The sequence below is a fragment of the Caretta caretta genome, chromosome 3 (assembly GCF_965140235.1).
Source record: "Caretta caretta isolate rCarCar2 chromosome 3, rCarCar1.hap1, whole genome shotgun sequence".
Taxonomy (NCBI): Eukaryota; Metazoa; Chordata; order Testudines; family Cheloniidae; genus Caretta; species Caretta caretta.
The window spans coordinates 72,913,446-72,929,565 of record NC_134208.1 but is presented as its reverse complement, the minus strand read 5'-3'; the positions used below and the strand labels follow the sequence as shown (position 1 = coordinate 72,929,565).

Below are 16,120 nucleotides of genomic sequence, written 5' to 3'. Positions count from 1 at the left end.
TTGGTCCACTCTGGTTTTCATTTGCTCCTGGGAGTAAAGTGCTGGGCAGCTTCTGGAAATCCATATTTCCATTGAACTCCATAATACATATGGTCACAAGAATAGTTCATGCTTATAGGCTCTAGGCTCAATTCTTGCACTCTTATGGACTTTCAGTAGGATTACTTGAAGAGCAAAGTATGACTTAAGGTGAGTAAAAGTGGCGGAATCTAGCCCATGGGATCTGCTCACACGGTCAAGCTTTGTGTGGCTGCTTTTGCAACAAATTGCTCAACTACAACAGCATGGGGCCCATCCTCACAGAGCCACTAATGGATGCCCACCAAATTGAGAGAGCAGGAAGGGGACAAGAAAAAAAGGGGGAAATGTATGAAGATTGAAAGCACAAAAAAACAAAGTGCAGGGGGAAAAGCCAAGGTGGGAGCAGGAAAAAGAACAGAGACAAAATATTCACATTTGTAAACTCTTCATTGACTGTATTTTAGCATGTGTCTCTAAAATACTCTGAACCTGTTTAGGAGCTCTAGGCACTACCCCTGACCAAATAGTAAATAATATAATAATAAAAAAGAGAAAAGCCAGAAAGTGGACAGAAAAAAAAAGAGATATGGCATGAGGAGACAGAGGGACCAAGGGGATTGGCCAATGCCCATCCACCAATCAATCACAAAGGTGACTCCAACCAAGAAACTTTCGAAACCACAAGATATTTTTCCCTCTCCAACTGGCTTAAATTAAGTTGAAATCTAGGTTCACAAGCACAAGCTGGGCACATTTCAATTCCTTTACAATTTGAACTTGTTTGCCGGTCAGATTTTCTTTTAGCTCCCCCAACTTTAATTATAAGATTGAAGCAGTTCATGTAAAACCTGTGCAGCACACGACAAGAACATCATAGACACTTTTGCTGAGATATGTTTCATTATCTATATTAGTAATAGAACAAAATCATCCCAATCCTGACAATTAGAACTGGCAATCATGACATTATCTTCCCCTGAAAAGAATGTTAAGGTATATCAGATAAGTGCTACTTCACTTGCAGTGGCTGACCTGGCCATTTGTAATATAATCTACTTGAGAGAGCTTGCCAAATTGTTTTAATCAAAACTGTTTCCCCCCTCCAAAATGCCTTTTTGGCCAAGTGGAAATCATAGAATCATAGAATATCAGGGTTGGAAGGGACCTCAGGCGGTCATCTAGTCCAACCCCCTGCTCAAAGCAGGACCGATCCCCAATTAAATCCTCCCAGCCAGGGCTTTGTCAAGCCTGACCTTAAAAACTTCTAAGGAAGGAGATTCTACCACCTCCCTAGGTAACGCATTCCAGTGTTTCACCACCCTCCTAGTGAAAAGTTTTTCCTAATATCCAACCTAAACCTCCCCCACTGCAACTTGAGACCATGACTCCTTGTCCTGTCCTCTTCTACCACTGAGAATAGTCTAGAACCATCCTCTCTGGAACCACCTCTCAGGTAGTTGAAAGCAGTGCAGGTAGTTGTAAATATTCACTAAATATTAAAATGTCATTGAAAAATTTCAGGGTTCTATTGAAAAGAACAACAAACAAACCAACAAACCCAAACAGTTAGATTTTCAGCAATCAAAACCAGAAACATTTTCAGTTTTCTGCAACCAAAGATCAAAACTGCTTGGCTTTAAATTGAGCCATCTAGGTGTCCTCAGAGGACAGAAAAATTATTCCCTGACCAGCTTTCCCAGTTTAGGATTTTCTATAATACCATCACCATCGCATCTAAACACTAAAGCCAATAATCAGATATTGGGGAGATACAGTGTTGTTTGCTTTGGGAGCATGAATGTTTCATGGGCAAAACTTGGCACTGTGTTACATCATAGCAGAGTGTGCAACCGCTCAATAGGGCTATACAACCTGGCTCCATGTTGGGTTGACTGATCTTGAGAATTGTTGAGTCCAGAATGTATTGAAGATAATGTGCCTGAGGGCCCAGATCCTCAAAGGATTTTAGGTGCCTAAGTCCCGTTGAAATCAATAGGCATTACGGTGCTAAAATCTTTTGAGAGCTTTGGGCTTAGGTGACCAGTCATGCAAGGTTCACCTCCTCTTGTGTTCAGTGTGACTCAGGATGCTGCCTAGTATCTTATAGGTTCTACAACAATAAGTGGGTGCTGAGTGGGCAGGTCCTTCTTCCTCTTAATAGCTGTTTATAGATCCTCAGCATCTCTTTTTCCTCTTCCATTTCAACTGGGCATGCAGAAGTTACTGCAACATTTATCTCCATACAGCTCCAGCAACAGCATGAGAGCAAAGGGGTTTGGGATGGGTCCTCTCTGATAGGTTGTGGGGGAAGTAAATGCCTTTTTCTCCTTAAACACCTTGCTAGCAAGGGTACTTTCACACTTTGAGCCCAACTGAAATCAGCAGTTCACATGTTTTGTTGTAGTTTCTTTGGCCTTCTACTTTTAAAGGAAAAGGCTAATGTTTTTATAAAATGGTTTCAGCTTTTGGTCCAAACTTTGCTTACAGGCCTCACACAGGTCTAGAGAGAAATATTTATTTATCTTTTTCATAGTTGGAGGGAAACACAACTAATAATTTAAAATATTTGAAGCAAAAATTAAAATCCATATATTTTAAAAAATGATTGTATGTCCCTTCACCCTAAAAATATCAAGACAAAAAAAATTGAAAGGCAAACCAATCAGATATATATATATAGATAGATAGATAGATAGATAGATAGATATATATATAACTCTGTAATGTTTGTTTTCTTTTGTGAACTTTAGATTGTAATAAGTGGGAGATAAATCCCCTAACCTTCCGTTTCCCATGGAATATCTTCTATTTACATTTTCTATTCATCCCTTTCTTCATTCAACTGGCACTGAAAAGCATAATCCCTTGTGAAGTTTACTGTGGAAAATCACATTGTGTTCCAAAGCAATAATCTTTCTAGTCAAAGATAAAGTTTTTAAAGGTTGAATTGGACCCCTGTGTTTCTCTTAACTAGGCACCTGAGAATGAAAAACACAACTGTCAAGATGTCTCCTGGCTGGCGTTACAAGAAACTTAATCCATTTACTCTCTAGTGTGATGTCCTGCTAGCAGGAAGCAAGCACATACTAATTAAATGCTTCAGTTCTTTATTTAAATGCTTACATTGCATCCCCAAAGAAGAGGATGTCCAGTGCAAATTGTTTTTTTTTAAAGAACTGACATATTTTTTAAGCTGTGGTTGTAACAGAAGTGTAGCTGTTGTTAGCAAATTAGTTGTAATGCTTACAGTCAATGGAAAGCAGAGAAGCAATTATTACTACGAATGATTTCAAAAGTATCATGAAAAACAAGATGAGTTACAATGTTACTAATGGAAACTAGATGGCACTTAAGCTGTAAAGCTATAAGCAAAATTAAAAGCAAGTGATTCAGTGTCAAAGAAGGTGATTTCATAGACAGACCTCATGTCTCCAGGTGCTGAATTGAAGCTGATACCGCAAACCTTAAGTAAACTCCTCAGATGAAATGTATAATTTATGGATGAAATTCAGCCCTGATTTATACTCCAGAAAGTCCCATTGGGGCTGATTCTGATTACACTTACACACAATTTTATAATTTACAATTTGTCTCTGGAGTTATTTCTGTTTCACTCTGATGCACATAAGGGTGATCAGAATCAGGCTCTTTGGTAGGAGTGGGAGTGGGGGGCACAGATATGCTTTACTGCATGTTTTAGCTTATATCTGTATACAGTTTAGTCTGTTTATATTAGAGCATTTTGAACTTACACTTTTAAAGTAACTATTTGATTTTGTTTTCTTTTAGCTTGTGCCAACATTTACAGGAAAAAGGGAAAGGTTTCTTCAGCCACAGAAAGTGATAGACTGCTCTAATGAGGGATGTCTGACATTCTAGATAAAGAAAAGAAGAAAATACAAATCTTATAGTAAAAAAACCTGTATCAACTGAAAATATTTACTGTTCCTGTTAAAAAATAACTAACAAAACCAGGCAGCTTTTTAACAGAAACCTTTAACATACTTCCCTCCTTTTCATTTAAATGCAAATTTGAAACCCTTTCTCTAAGCCAATAGAAAGCTGAAATTGAGCATAGCTACCACTTAACTAATGATGCAATTATGCTGCATAACATTAGGCCCAAAATGAGATATTACACATACTGGAAATATTAAGAGAGCCAGTGAGGGTGAGTTTAGTCTTTGTTACTATGAGCACATGTTTATGACTCTGTTGATCAGAACATCTTTAATATAGGACTCCTGCCTGTCCCAACGGGAAGGAGGAGCTACCCTGCCTCTACAGCACTATGCCCCCTTTCCTGGGTTCCACGGATAGTTCTCCCTGAGACCAGGGCTGCCCTGGGAGGAGTGCTGGGAGTAGGCTGGGGAGCAGGAGTGAATATTTTGAGGTGAACTACAGGGTTAGCAGCAGCCAGGGCACATCCATGGTAGCTGTACTGCTAAAAAGCCGAGGTGGATGCAAGGGGTAGTCACATGGATGGCTGGGGATCTGCCCAGCAGGCGTGGTGGCAAACTGATGGAACGATACAAGAAGATAAGGATTTGGTCCAACAGGTGAATATAGCTGAATCGCTCAGTAATAGTGACCATAGTGTAATTAAATTTAACTTCTTTGTAGGGGAGAAATACCAAAGAAATTTACCACAGTAGCATTTAACTTCAAAAAGGGGAATGGCATATAAATGAGGATGCTAGTTAAATAGAAGTTAAAAGGAAGAGTCAAAATAGTGAAATGCCTGCAAGCTGCATGGAAACTTTTAAAAAACACCATAAGAGAGATTCAAATTGCATGTATACCCCCAAATAAAAACCAAAACCAAAATCCAAATAAAAAACAGTAATAAGACAAAAAAGATGCTACCTTGGCTCAATAACAGAGTAAAAGAGGTAATTAGAGGTGAAAGGGGCATTCCTTAAAAATTGGAAGTCAAATCCTACTCAGGAAAATAGAAAAGAGCATAAACTCTGGCAAGTCAAGTGTAAAAGTATAATGAGGCAGGCCAAAACAAACAAACAAACAAACAAAGAATTTGAAGAGCAACTAGCAAAAGACACAAAAACTAACATAATTTTTTTCTAAATTTTGATCTGAAGCAGGAAGTTTGCCAAACAATCAGTGGGTCCCCTGCTCAATTGAGGTGCTAAAGCAGCACTCAAGGAATCCAATGATTATTGTGGAGAAGCTCAATTAATTCTATGCCTTGGTCTTCCCTACAGCAAATGCGAAAGAGATTCCCACACCTGAGCAATTCTTTTTAGGTGACAAACTTGAGGAACTGTCCCAGACTGAGGTGTCAACAGAGGAGGTTTTGGAACAAACTGATAAATTAAACAGTATTATGTCACCAGGACCAGATGGTATTTACCCAAAAGTTCTGAAGAAGCTCCCATACGAAAATTTCAAACTATTAACTGCTATGTAATGTATCACTTAAATCGCCCTCTGTACCAGGTGACTGGAGGGTAGCCAATGTAACGCTGATTTTTTTAGAAAAGGTTCCAGAGATGATCCTGGCAATTACAGGCTGATAAACCTAACTTCAGTACCAGACAAATTGGTTAAAACTATAATATAGAACGGCATTATCCAACACATAGGTGAACACAATATGTTGGAGGAGAGTCAACATGACTTTTGTAAAGGAAAATCATGACTCACCAATCTAATACAACTCTTTGAGTGGTCGACAAGTATGTGGACAAGGGTGAGCCTGTTGATAAAGTACATTTGGACTTTCAGAAAGCCTTTGACAGCGTCCCATACTAAAAGCTCTTAGCAAACTAAGCAGTCATGGGATGAGAGGAAAGGTCCTCTCATGGATCAGTAACTGGTTAAAATATAGGAAACAAAGGGTAGGAATAAATGCTCTGTTTTCACAATGGAGAGAGGTAAATAGCATGGTCTTCCAAGGATCTATACCGAGACCAGTGCTATTCAACATATTCACAAATGATCTGGAAAAAGGGGTAAACATGAAGTGGCAAAGTTTTCAGATGATACAAAATTACTCAAGGTAGTCAAGTCCAAAGCTGACTGTGAAGAGTTACAAAGGTATCTCATTAAACTGGGTGACTGGGCAACAAAATGTCAGGTGAAATTCAATGTTGATAAGTGCAAAGTAATGCATGTTGGAAAACATAATCCCAACTATGTACAAAATGATGGGGTCTTCATTGGCTTTTACCACTCAAGAAAGAGATCTTGGAGTCATTGTGGATAGTTCTCTGAAAACATCCACTCAATGTGCAGTAGAGTCAAAAAAGCTAACAGAATGTTGGGAATCATTAGGAAGAGGATAGATAATAGAACAAAAAATATCATAATGCCACTATATAAATTCATAGTACACCCATACCTTGAATATTGTGTGCAGTTCTGGTCACCCCATCTTTAAATATATCTTTCCAATATATTAGAAATTGGAAAAGAATAGGAAAGGGTAACAAAAATGATTAGGGTAGGAAACAACTTCCATATGAGGAGACATTAAAAAGACCAGGACTGTTCAACTTAGAAAAGAGACAAATAAGGGAGGGGGGGGATAGGTAGAGATCCATAAAATCATGAATGGTGTGAAGAAAGTGAATCATGAAGTGTTATTTACCCCTTCCCATAACTCAAGAACCAGCGGTCACCCAGTGAAACTAATTGATGGCAGGTTAAAAGAGAAAGAAGCATTCTTCACACAATGCAAAGTGAAACCGTGGAACTCATTTCCAGGGAGCATTGTAAAGGCCAAAACTATAACTGAATTATAACTATAAATATAACTATAAAATAATAAGTTCATGGAGGAGAGTACATGGGAAACATTTTGAAAAGCACATGAATGATACTGGAGCCTAAATTTCATTTTCAATCGAAGTGATGTTGCCACTTAGGAAGTCGAGTTATACTAGGTGCATTTGAAATGTTTACCTTATATCTATATTTCATACTTTTACAGTTACATGCAAAAAGCTATGTTAAAAGAGCATTATTAAGGTGCAAATCACCCACCTTGTGCATTTGCTTGCTTGCTCGCTTTCTCCTGTATCCTCAGATGTATAGTGTGTCCACCACTTTCCACCATTTATGTTGGAGTTGTGCTGGTTTGTTCAGGCTTTCAAGTGTCATGCTGGATTTGGCTTTTTTTTTCTCTATTGTTTTGCATAATGTTTCTCTAGGTTGTCCTCTTTTTCTCTTCTCAGGTCATGCCCATATTATCACGTGATGTGGAAGTTGCATCAGTGACATAAAGTGTTTCCTAAATATGGCCATCATCTTCTTCTTACCATGCTTGATGTTTTAGGTTTGTTTGCTTTACTTAGAATTGCTGATGTTGCAAGAAACTCTTTCCAATGGACTCTGAAGATCTTCCACAGGCATTTACTTTGGAATTATGTGATCTAGTTATTAATTTCTGTTGCAGATTTCCATGACACTGCTCCATTAAAGAGAACAGACAAGATTTCTGTGTTAAAAAGTGTATTTTTGTAACAGTGCCAATCATGCTACTTAAAATCATGAGTGGTGTGGAGAAAGTGAATAAGGAAAAGTTATTTACTTGTTCCCATAATATAAGAACTAGGATCCACCAAATGAAATTAATGGGCAGCAGGTTTAAAACAAATAAAAGGAAGTTCTTCTTCACACAGTGCACAGTCAACTTGTGGAACTCCTTGCCTGAGAAGGTTGTGAAGGCTAGGACTATAACAGGGTTTAAAAGAGAACTAGATAAATTCATGGAGGTTAAGTCCATTAATGGCTATGAGTCAGGATGGGTAAGGAATGGTGTCCCTAGCCTCTGTTTGTCAGAGGGTGGAGATGGACGGAAGGAGAGAGATCACGTGATCATTACCTGTTAGGTTCACTCTCTCTGGGGCACCTGGCATTGCCCACAGTTGGTAGACAAGATACTGGGCTGGATGGATCTTTGGTCTGACCCAGTATGGCCATTCTTATGTACTTTTCCAAATCTTTTCAAGCTTATGAAAGTTATTTGCTGCTTTTGGTATTTGTTGCTTGACATCCAGCATGGTGTCACCATAATTTCACATCTCACTCCCTAGCTTGGAAAAAATGACATACTTCTTTTGTTGTGTCCCTGTCCACTGTGATGGTTGCTTTTGGGGCATGGATAGCCATATATTTTGTCTTCCCCTTGATGAACAAATTGACTTGTTTTGCTGTGTCTGCCAAAAGTTCTGTCTTTTCTTCCATTAAGTGATGTGTCAAACTCAGCAGAACAATGTCATCAGCAAAAATGAGGTCATCCAACTTTATCATTTGTCCCTAAAATTCCTTAGTTGCCTTCTGTGGTTACTTTCCTCATGACATGGTCAAAGATCCGTGCAAACCATAGTGGAGACTTAATACACCCTTGTCTTACTCCAGTTGTCACTGCAAACCATTGGCTGATATCACTATCTCTGACTGTACATTCAGCATTACCTTTTAGATCCTTGATGATTCTAATATTTTTTTGCTGATATTTCACAATATGCCATAATTTCCCTGAGACTGGGTCTGTGTATGCTGTCTAAAGCCTTCTGGAAATGTATAGAATTTATCACAAGAGATGCTATGCATTATGACATAGTCTACATGATCACATACTGTTTTTTCCCCACAGGATACCTGCCACAATCAGTGTGTAGAGGATGGACCTACTCTGGGGATGAATCAGCTCAGCTCCTTACCTTAAGCTCCTCATCAGATGTCAGATAGTAGTCATAAATGGAAACGTCAAAGGATATGCTGCCTATGAGAGAGAGTAAGACCCTTTTCTCCCAGTAAAATGTATCCCTTCTCATCATACTGAAGAATATTTCTTTTGGTTTTATCACTTCCATACTGTACCAACATACTGAAAGAAACATTTCATATATACCAGTAGTTATGCAGTTATCAGAACACTAGTGCTGCTGTTGCAGCTGATAAAAAGAAACATGTATCATTTCTCCCTCCCCCCAAAAAAGAGCAATATAAGAATCTATCCAAATAATCCAGGGACTGTATAAATAGCCTATTTCACAGCTATAGGGTTCAAAAGTTCAGGTCAAAGGTGTGGTTTCATGCAAATCTATTCCTGTGCCTTTCTATATTTCTATAATAACAATCCCCCTCTCATTATAATATTAAGTGCACTGGGAAAAATGATACATCACACAGGATAATGTAAACTGACACATACAAAGGAGGCATAAGAAAGCTTAGCCTCTGATACTATTTTCCCCCCTCCTGGGTCTCTCTGAAATGCTGAATAAGCTTTTTATTTGATCTTAGCTTAATGCAAGCATCAGCTGTTTGGAGAGGAGGAAGCTGACTTCAAACTAAACCAAACCAAACCAACAACAAGCAAAACTCCAAAATCGTTCACCCCAACACTTGACTCTAAAAGGCTTCTAGCAATTGGCGATCTATTAAGGCTCCTCCTAGACTTAATCATACTGTTGTACAGAAGAGATCTAGCTCTGTGCATGCAGCTAACCAGCTTCTCTATAAAAACCCAGTTCTCTTAATTTGCTAGCTAGCCTAGTCTTGCTAAGCCCACACTATTGCCCAGTGGGTGGCTTTGCACTCCCTGCTGTTCTTAGTAGCAATAGGAATTTTTTGGGAGGAGACTGCAGAGGTAGGCCAAACAGCAGGGCATCCATAAAGGCTGATTCAGTTCCTTTCATTGGAATAAGGGGCTAATCCAATTAACACACAGTGAGGTAAACAAAGAGTGACATATTTGTAGACAAACTGTCATACTCTAGATAATTCACAAAAACAAATTATTTTTGAATTTCAGGCATACATTGTAAAAATTCTGCCAGCTTCAGCAGCTGGTACATTTCTTAGAGAACCAACCATTAGCTGGAGAAGTTAATTTAAATATAACACATCAACCTAAAGAAATATGGAAATGTAGTTTGCTTGCTAGAAATATGGTAGATTTTTTTTCTTTTTGTGTGACAAATTCTAATAACCACTGGTAATTTTTTTTTCTTACTCTTAAATCTTTTTGCAATTAGCCTGCTGTTAGCTGTTCTATTTTAAAAGTTAGGGGCAGCAGAATTTTTTTTTCCTCATACAATATTGGTGGGATTTTTCAAAAGCATTCAATGTTGGCCTGCACAGATTGATACCAATGGCAAAACTTATATTGACTTCAGTGGGGCCAGGATTTCATTTCCAATGTCCAAAACTCCTACCCTATTATAATCTTAGAAATCAGGTGCAGCCTGACATATATACATGTGGATATGTATCATACATTTATGTACATCCACAGTGCTCCTATCCATTGCAAGTTAGGGACCAAGATATCTTGTGATGCCATTAGATATTTGTGCTGTCCAAAGGGCAAAGTCTGTCTAGTCCATTTACCAATGGTTCCTGTGAACTGAATATTATAAGTGACAGTACCATTAATAGCAGGGCTGAGCAAACAGTTCATTCCACATAATTTATAGGCCACAAAACAAAAACATGGCTATGGCAGTGAGCCCTCACTGACTTGGAAGAGTTAGGGTTGGTAGAGTTTGGTATTAGAGGTAGGAAAGAGCAATGCATAGTGATCCTTGCTGGCATGCTATTGTGGCTGCTGCTTTTGAACATAAGAACATAAGAATGGCCATACTGGGTCAGACCAAAGGTCCATCTAGCTCAGTACCCTGTCTTCCAACAGTGGCCAATGCCAAGTGACCCAGAATTCCTTCTCTTGTGCAAGAAGGAATTGCCCTCAGTAAATATGTAGAACTGCCAGGGGACACCTTAAGAGATTCATGGACAGGGCGAGATGGTTTATCCACAGAAAAAAATATATTTTTACTAATGGTAGAGGGCACAAGTGTTGGGCAGTCAGTAGAAGTCATATGGGCAACTCAAGATGGACATGTCTGGCACAGTTTTAGGTGGAAGTCTTTGTAGGAAGTATTTGGGTGTCTTTGCTCATGGACCAGAAGTCTAAGTTAGGACTTAGGAAAGAAGGAGCATAAGGAATGTTAGTTGTTGGCACAAAACAAACAAATAAAAATGCTGCAAAAATGCAATTATCCATAATTTCTAAATTGTAAACATTTTCTACTGAATATAATTTTTCAGCTTCACCAATCTAACACAGCTGTTATGTAGTTCCAACAGAACTCCCATCTCAAACACCTTGCACACCAATGTGAAGGTTCATTTTTGTTTCTGTATTCAAACTACAGTACTTGTACCTTTAATTGCCAGAATAATCTACCTTTTACAAAGAGTATCTGAAGACTGAAGCTGAACAAATGAATGTATGATATCAATTACCAGAACCTTCCTTGTACTTTGGAATTTTTTAAAGAGCTGCTAATGTTTACTGCACCATCAAAATGGGCTTTTGCTTAGCTAAGCAATGAAGCAATGGTCTGTGACACTGACTTGTCAGATATACCTTTCTATGTCTTGTCATCTTTCGTCTCACCCCCTGATAATTAGGTCAGTCATAAAAGAACATTGGCATTTTCTTCACAATTAGTTTTCAAATATATCTATGAATCTAGTGTTTTTTATTCTTTCCTTAATTCTTTTTGACATTTATGGGAGGCAGCACTTCAAAGTATTATGCAAACGATCTTGGAGCATCAGCTGATAAATTGGGTATTTAAAGGACTAATCAATTTCACTGTTAGCATTCAGCAAGAAAGAAGTTTCTTTAGAAAACTATTACTTTTTGTGGTTTCCATACACATAAAGAAGGCAGGTACACTCAGAATGAATGACTTTTACTTTTGATTAAGATTAGATGTCATTAAGCACAATAAGAAATAAAAACAGTGAAACCTCCAGGAGACAGCACTGAGAATGTCTTCTCTCCAACAGTCTGCATCTAAACTGAGCACAAAATCGCAGCTGCTTTCAGCGGTTGGCAGCCTCTTAGAAACTGAAGAGGTGCATAGAAAACAAAGGTATAACATCACCATGCACTGCACTAATTATATCTTTAATTTGTATAGCATCTGGCACTGTGAGGTACTTTACAATCTATTGGCTTGATTTTCCACTGACTTGCCTCTTATAATTTCAACCTGTGCAAAGAGGTTGTGTTTAGAATACTACCAAATCAGAATGGTAGTATTTTGTACACACTGTGTTTTCACTTTGCACTAATGTAAATGACTAAATAATCTGCAAGATAATGGAGAATCAGATATATAGACAGGAGCCACTAACAAACCATTTAAATGTTGCCCCTTCATGGGTGGAACATGGTGACAGTTTAATAATACAAGTTATCTCTACACAGCAGGTTAACATAGGGAAAAAAAGAAGAAGACTATATCCATCAACAAGTGGAATTTAGGTAGATAGAATACAATAACCCAAAATAGAATACAGCCAAGACTTCTGTACTATCTAATCTTGTGAAAAGTATTATACATAGAATCTTTAATGATCACAAAAAGAAAGAATGTAAGTTTTGTGTCATCGCAATGGTAGCACTCCCATATTTTTAATCACCGACACTCTTTACAATGTTTGTACTCATAGAGAAGTTGACATTTGTTTTAGTTTTCACCAATTTTGCTTCGATGCCAATATTTCTGGCATTTTAGTAGACATTTGTACATCTCTTTGCAGAAGTAGGAAATCATTTTTATGGTTGTGTTTTTATCAACAGCCTTTCTAGCCTAGCAGAAAAAAACTACAGTATTCTATTCTACCACATGAATCATCAACAAAATTACTAAGTATTTCTTTCAGATTTTTTTTATTGTTGGGGATGATGCATGAAGCAGAGAGGAGATATCTAGAATTGAAAAAAAAAAAAGCCTAAGTGTACAGCAGTTAGAACAATCTTGGTTTGACTTGAGGACTGAACAAATCTGGTATGCAAATCATTGACAGGGAGCAAATATGTAGCACTGGCATATTATTTGTACAGATACCTTTGCTACAACACATACATTTTAAAATATCTATAGAAATGCTGAATACTGGACTGTCCCATCTTGGAAAGGCTGGAAGGCTGCATATGGCCCTCAGACTAAAACTGGGCAAACTTTCTTTTAAGTTGCCATTTTTTCATTCTTCTGTCTGTCCTAACAGCAACATTTAACACTTATTTCTGTTGTAGAGTTTATATTTTTTGTAAATACATTTAGTGTTTGTGAAATAGGCTGCACTGAAAATACTGGAGACTAAGCGTATGTCGATACTGCGTATGGCGTGATTGCAGCTCATGTAGACATACCTGAGCCAGCTTTAATGTAGATAGCCTGAACATTGAAGCAGTGAAGCCATGGCAATGTGCACTTCCATGCAGGCAGTGAAGTCATTGTAATGTGGACTTTCATGCCAGGCCTGCCCCGAACTCTGAGTAATTACTCAGGTGGTGAGCCCGCACTGCCATGTTGGCATGGCTTCACTGCTCAGTCATTCTACGATTGCAGTGCAGAAATACCCCAAGAGTGGAATTTTGAAAAATGATGAATGACTTAGCAGCTCAAGTCTCATTGAAAGTGAGTGCAACTTATGTTCTCAAGCCACTTAGGATCTTTTTAAAACTCATCCTAAAATCCTCTGTCTACAGACTAGTATGGGACATTGGTGAGGTAATACTCTGCAATGTGCTTCAATCCTGATGAAATCAGTGGGAGTTTGGTTCGAGTAAGGATTGCATTAGTAGTTGAGGTCTAGCTTGTGAGTAGCCTTGTATAGATGTTCCAGAGAGAGAGAAAAGGCAAGCACACACACACACACACACACACTATGCTGGACAGGGACTAATTTCAATCCCAGCCTTTCTAAGGTGAATGGGGAAGGGGAGAATAAGGGTGGAGCAATAACCAGCGGAACTCAGTCAGGACAGGGACATCAATGTTGACTCTGTTTTCTTCGTTGCCTCTGAGATTGACTGAATACAATGTTTCCAGGAGTGTCCGCTACATTTCTTCACCCCCTTCTGTAAGTATGGTTGCCAGGTGTCCGGTTTTTGAATGGAAAGTTAGGTCAAAAGAGGACGTGTACAGTGTCCTGTCAGAAGTACTGACCAGACACCAAAAGTTTGGTTACTGCCCACAGGGGCACCAGAACAGGGGGGCCAAGGCAGTGCCCATCGCAGCATGAGTGACCGCACCTGGGCACTTGCAGAGAGCTGGGGGCAGCATGGCTGTGACCCAAGTCAGTGTCAATACCATGGGATTGGGTTTGGATTACTTCCTATTTTCCACCTTCTTCTCTGCTCCCTGGATCTTCCCTTCCCCCCATCCACTGCAGAAACACCCCATCTCCATGGGAAGCGGGTCCAGGGGCTATGACACATGTGTGACTGGCACCAGAGCCGGAACCCTAACCAGGGATCCCATGCGGGGTGGCCACTTCTGCCTGGGGCAGAGGTGACTGCAGCACCAGCTTCTACGTTGCCTCCCTCCGTTTCACACTCAGATAAGGGCTCAGCCCAGCCCAACCCAGCCCAGCAGCGCCCTTAAAGCCAGGGCATGCGACTCCTTGTGGAGCCTGGCCTCCAGTTTGCACACACAGCACAGGGAGGGAAGGGCATTTCCTCCAGCCCGGCCCGGCTCGCCCAGACTGACTGACAACATCCCCTGCCCTCCCACCCCATGACCACCGCCTGCAAACGCCACCACCAGCCTAGCCCAGTGCTTGGGGACTGCGGATGCCAGGTCATCAATTCGCGCCAGCCCCTTCTCAATCAGAGCCGACTCCTACCTGCATCTTATGGACAGGCTCTGCTTCAGCTCCCAGCCCAGCTCTGCAGGTGACAAGTGAGTGCTGGGGGGAGAGAGGAAGAGGGGGAGCAAGTGAGCCAGGGGGGGCTGTACTGTCCAATGTTAAGAAACTGGAAAGTTGGCAACCCTAGCTGTAGGTAATGCTTACATATACAGCTGTGTGAATAATGGCTTTTTCAGTCTGAAAACATATTTTGTTTCAGGAAAAACAGAAAATACATTTTAAAAAAAATCAGTGAATCAAAGAATAAAAATTAAAACTAGTTTCTACTCAAATGAAATGTTTTGTTTCAATAAAATCCAAATGTTTTTTCAAGATTTTGAGATTTTAAAATATTTTTATTGTAGTTTTCAATAGAATCAAAGGAAATTTTGAAACAAAAAGATCTCTCAGTGTGAACAAATAAAGTGTTTGGTTTTGAAAATGTCAAAACAAAGTGTTTTGAATTTTTCAGATTTTTTAAAGGATTTTTTTTAGCCAAAACAATTAATTTAAATGGACATGAATTCACAAAATGTTTTGGTGTCACTGAATCTGTATTTTTCCCTGAAAAAAGCTGCAGCTGAAAAATTTCACCCAGCTCTACTTACAAGCTGTAATTTTGACTGTAGGATTTGTCTCTTTGACTTCATTCCTGATTGTGACATCAGGCCCCTAGTTGTCTGGAGCTAAAGTAACTTATCAGCTGGATATATATCAAGTTGCTTTTCCAGTCCATATCAAGAATGTTCATCAGAAACATGCTTTTGTACAGCATCAGCCGTACATCTCTGTAGCACTGCTGCAGGGCTACTAGCTGCTGTAAGCTGTGTAATATCAGGCCCTCACATTCTTTCATTTTTCTAGTCAAGAACCGATTTGCAAAAGGATGCTGTAATAGAGGATAGAATCTCATAAGATTCTGTCTCACTGAACAGTCATAGAAAGTCCATGATTTAACTTGCTGGAAACTTTGTGTAGTTTAGGAAATTCTTTTTTTTACTTTCCCTTAAACAACTTCCTTCTAGACACGTACTCATCTTTTCTCTTCTACATTTTCTCCTTTTTCATCTCTCTCCTTTTTGTTTTCTCCCTTTATCTCTGTTGTCTCTTCTCTCATTTCTTATCCTCACCTTTTGCATTTTATGCTTTTGTAAGATCAAGCTTTCTCTTATAAGTTACCATTTCCAATCACCCTGGAGCCATTCGGTTTCAGGTAGCTCTTCCTATTAGTGACTATAATTAAAAAAGGCACTGCTTCTGCACCTACTGAGTAAATACACACATGGCCAGGAAAGTTGCCTGAAATGGAGGGGATATTCACATGAAGGCATATGGATCCTACCTAAAGGAAGTGACAGCTAAACTATTTCCAGAAATCATTGTAAAGCATTAATTTTTTTAAACTTCTTTTTAGTGT

General features: G+C 39.1%; 1 long non-coding RNA gene across 2 annotated transcripts in view; it reads left to right on the top strand.

Annotated features, from left to right (window-relative positions):
* The window catches only part of LOC142071534 (uncharacterized), a 201,809-nt gene that overhangs the window by 29,898 nt on the left and 155,791 nt on the right, over window positions 1-16,120 (top strand). For both annotated transcript variants that reach the window (XR_012667613.1, XR_012667614.1), the window contains exon 2: window positions 8,642-8,782. This is a non-coding gene — a long non-coding RNA (uncharacterized LOC142071534). The remainder of the gene's footprint in view (window positions 1-8,641; window positions 8,783-16,120) is intronic.